This window comes from Bombina bombina, unplaced genomic scaffold, assembly GCF_027579735.1.
Source record: "Bombina bombina isolate aBomBom1 unplaced genomic scaffold, aBomBom1.pri scaffold_2792, whole genome shotgun sequence".
Lineage (NCBI taxonomy): Eukaryota > Metazoa > Chordata > Amphibia > Anura > Bombinatoridae > Bombina > Bombina bombina.
In genome coordinates this window covers 10284-14885 of record NW_026512022.1, presented here as the reverse complement: position 1 = coordinate 14885, position 4602 = coordinate 10284, and the positions used below count along the sequence as shown (strand labels likewise).

Here is a 4602-nt window from a genome sequence, read left to right as displayed (position 1 = left end):
GCATTGCAGAAGGAACAAACCGGAATTTAGGGACATAAAAGATGGGGGAAAATACTGTAATGAGTTACGTTTTATTATTGCACTTACACTTGTACAGAACCTCTGGCATGTGTTAAACAAATAAGGCAGCCCTAATTGCTGCAATTGCACTACTGGGACCTAGCTGAACACATCTAGTGAGTCAATGAAAAGATTAATATGTGTACAGCAATCACCAGCTAGCTTCCAGCAGTGCACTACTGAGCCGGAGCCCTACCTAGATATGCTTTTTAACAAAGGAAAACAAGAGAATAAAGTACATTTTAAAGTATCTTAAAATGGTGTATTCTCTTTCTAAACCATGAAAGCTTAATTTTGGCTTTCATGTCCAAAGACAAAAGTGTTAAAGACATTATGGAGCTCGATATATCATCCATGGGTGGACAGGGGCATACATATTCGTCCCCTGTGCCCCCGGCTTCTCCTCTGGTGGGCAGCAATCCGCTGCCTGCATTTGCCATGGCACACGAGCCCTCCTGTGCGCTCGCGTGTAACCCCACCCCCTCCCAACACAGCCAATCACACACTGGCAGGAGCTGTCAATAAATCAAGCCATATATATCAAATTAATTGTTAACACTGCACTGGGCTAAGAGGGACCATGTTTTAATTACTATATGGTCCGAATGTTTCCCACTGCACATTTTAATCCTTAAAGGGACAGTAACTCAAAAAAAAAAAAAATCTTTCATGATTTAAATAGGGCATGTAATTTTAAACATCTCTTCCAATTTACTTTTAGTACCAAATTTTGCTTTGTTCTCTTGGATATTCTTAGTTGAAAGCTAAACCTAGAAGGTTCATGTGCTAATTTCTTAGACCTATAAGACTGGCTCTAATCTGAAAGCATTTTGACAGTTTTTCACCACTAGAGGGTGTTAGTTCATGTGTTCCATATAGATAACATTGAGCTCAGGCACGTGAAGCTCCTAGGAGTCAGCACTGATTGGCTAAAAATGCAAGTCTGTCAAAGAACTGAAATAAGGGGGCAGTCTGCAGAGGCTTAGATACAAGGTAATCACAGAGGTAAAAAGTATATTATTACTGTGTGGTTATGCCAAATGGGGAATGGGTAATAAAGGGATTATCTATGTTTTTAAACAACAAAAATTCTGGTGTTTACTGTCCCTTTAATAATGCATGCCGAATATATATTTATAGAATATCACCACCTCTAAACAAATACAATTCCTGTACTATGTTATAAAGGTTACTAGAATATAATCACAATATTCAGCTGTAAGGAAATCACTTACTTTTTATTCAAGGCAGCTGAAAACGCCTCTTTCTGACCAGTTGTATATTGTGAAATGTGAATGTCTTTATCTAAAAAACACAAACGCCATGAACATTATTAGAATTTAGTTACAATCTGCCATCAGATCTGTATAAAGGGGCATATGTAATACATAATGCAACACCTAAAATGAGTTTGTTTTTGAACCATGAACCAGTATATTATGCATCCCTACTAATGTATATAAAGCTACAGAATCGGGCAGTGCTTTGCAAATAAATGATAATTAGAAAAGCTAGAATAGTGGAATGAGAATGACTTACGTTCCAGATTGCAGCCTTTTGCCGTGTTTTTCCTGATAACATCTGTAACATCTTGTATGTGTTTTCGCACGTAAACCTTTAGGGTAAAGAAAATTAAAGTAGCTGTTTGTAGACAGTAAAAAGCAAAAAAGTGTGCTGTTCTTTATACAAACACACAGAGAGCCAAATTATGCAGGGAAAGCACAAAACATGAAAAATGTAAAGCCTCACTTTCAAAACGTTTTTGGTTTGTGTGTTTTTCTCTCTCTTAACTATATGAACTTGAAGGACACATTACAAAACCATGGGATCAATATGGAATTAGCCCATTCTTTAAGGCTATATCACACATCTGGGAAGGATTTTCACAAGATGTTTGAATGTGTCCGTGGGACTTTGTGCCCATTGAACCAAAAGAGCATTTGTGAGGTCAGGTATTTGTGTGGGACGAGGTGGTCTGGCTCACAATCAGTGTTCCAATTCATACCAAAGGTCTTTTCATATAGCATTAAGATGATAGTTTATTGAAATGTACACAGTCATGAAAAATGCACACTACTAGGTGTGGTAAAAGCAAAAATATATATATATATATTATAGTGTGTGTAGGTCTCCATGTAATGTCTTTAAAGGTATAGGAAAGTCAAAATTAAAATTGCAGGATTCAGATAGAGCGTGTAATTTTAAGACACTTTTAAATTCACTTCTATTTTCAAGTGTGCTTTGTTCTCTTGGTATCCCTTATTGAAAAAAGAATACGCACATATCACACACTAGTGGGAGCGAGCTGCTGATTGGTGCCTGCACACATTAGTCTCTTGTGATTGGCTAACTAGATGTGTTCAGCTAAAATGCTAGTAGTGTAATGCTGCTACTTCAGAAAAAATAAAGCAAATTTGATAGAAGTAAATTGGAAAGTTGTTTAAAATTGTATGTTCTATTCAAATACAGAAATACATTTCCCATATCCCTTTAACAGCTATATATGCATGATAGCATTAAAGGGATATGAAACCCCAACATTTTATTTTGTGATTCAGACAGAACATATTATTTTTAGAAAGTTTTCAATTTACTTCTATAATCACATTGTATTGTTCCCATGGTATTCTTTGTTGAAGATACCTATATAAGTGTCTGGTATACTACGAAGGCAGGAAATAGTGCTGCCCTCTAGTGCTCTTGGATAACATTCTCACAAAACTTCTGCCATATAGTACTGCAGACACATGCATGCTCCTGAGCTTATGTCCCTGCGATTCAATAAATAATAGAAGTAAATAAGAACGTTGTTTAGACTTGCTGCTCTATCTGAATCATGCTCGTTTAACCTTAAACGTCTCCAGAAACCTTCATCCTTTGTACTTTTATTACCTTAGGTGGTGAAGTCTTTCTACTAAAAGTTGACATTGATTGTACTCCACTCATTTGAACCACATCTAAAAAGTTGAAGAAGAAAAAAAAAATCAGAATTAAAAGGTTTACTCAACAAGCGTTAACTTAAAGCAGAGGTTGAAAAATCTTTTTCAAAATGAGGAGCTCCTGGGTTTTTCAAGCCCTGACTTAAAAGCCATTATAGTGGGAAAATGACGTTAGATTGTGTAATTTTAGTGCTAGCGACCCTGCAACACTATGGGCTAGATTACAAGAGGAGCGCAAACTATTGCGCAAGGTTTTTCGCAATTGTTTGCGCTCTATTAAAATTGCGCTGATATTACAAGTTGAAAGTAAATGCGATCACGCTAGCACAATTGTGATTTATGCTAGAGTCATTACTGCTATTTCAGGAGGTGTGGCTAACTGTTTGGCGAAAATAAAAAGTTGTACAAAACTGCATGCGCAGTTTGATGTAGAGGACGCCGAGTAGAGTTTAAAAGTCGTGGGAATTGTATTAAGTTATGTACACCTGTACGGTCAGGAAAGACCGAGAAACGTTGTGTTATAACTAATAAAGTCTTTTTAATACAGACTTTTTATCCATTTATCTTCATCCATTTCCACTGTGGAAGTTTATTGTGGTTTAATATATTGGATTGCAGTCGCATTTTTACAATGGAGGACGGAGCCCGGTATTTGCAGCCTACCAAGGACACACGCTGTTTGGAATACACGAGGGGAAGTTGTCTGGATGACTTTTAAGTCCAGGCCTTTGTAGCACTTCTCAAATGCTTGAAATTTTGTAAGTATAGCTTAATCTGTGCTGATGTGTTTCTGAATCACTGATTGTGCACTATGATGGCGCCTTCTTCTTTTTCGAAAGTACAGTTACACTTATAACAGTGTCAATTAAAAATTATTTTAAACACAATATTCCACAATTAAAGTTATAAGGGCTCAACGATATGAGATCTTGGGTGTTGGGAAAAAAAAAGCCACCAAATGGCTTTAACATTAAGACACATACATATACATGTCTAAAGATGTATGTATGTATGTATGTATGTATGTATGTATTAATATGTATTTATTTTATATGTGTATATATGTATTTACAGACAGGCATCCAAGAAAGAAAGCGCACTAAGCAATCGGAAGCATATATAAAATCCAAAAGTTTATTCCGATATTAAAAACCTGATGGTCAGTACAAAAAAAGTGTTCAGGTTGTTGAACAGGTACACAGCGCAGATGTGCACTAGATCACTGCTTGTATTTACAGACATATATACACATATAAACACACACATTATATATATATATATATATATATATACACATACATACATACACACACACATATATATATATACAATATATATATATAGTAAAGCAGTTATGGATCCCACGGACGGACTCCGTGTTACAGCAAGGACCCAAGAGAGATTCCTCTGAACTCATTAAACTACTGAAAGACTTTGATAATCTGGCCCCTACTGACACTCTAGTTACTATGGACGTAGTAAGTTTATACACGGTGATACCCCATGGGCATGGTATCAACATGGTACGACAAATCCTGATTGACAACCCACTATATACTGGTCCACCTGTGGAATTTCTGCTGCATCTGATGGAGTTCTGCTT

The 4602-nt window shown here is 36.4% G+C and overlaps 1 long non-coding RNA gene across 1 annotated transcript; it reads right to left on the bottom strand.

Annotated features, from left to right (window-relative positions):
* Nucleotides 1-1295: 1295 nt before the first annotated feature.
* Nucleotides 1296-3019, bottom strand: LOC128644095 (uncharacterized). Its single transcript, XR_008399917.1, has 3 exons — nucleotides 2953-3019; nucleotides 1600-1675; nucleotides 1296-1365 (listed from the first exon to the last, which is right to left on the bottom strand). It is a non-coding gene; the product is annotated as an uncharacterized LOC128644095 (long non-coding RNA).
* Between the last annotated feature and the right edge of the window lie 1583 nt (nucleotides 3020-4602).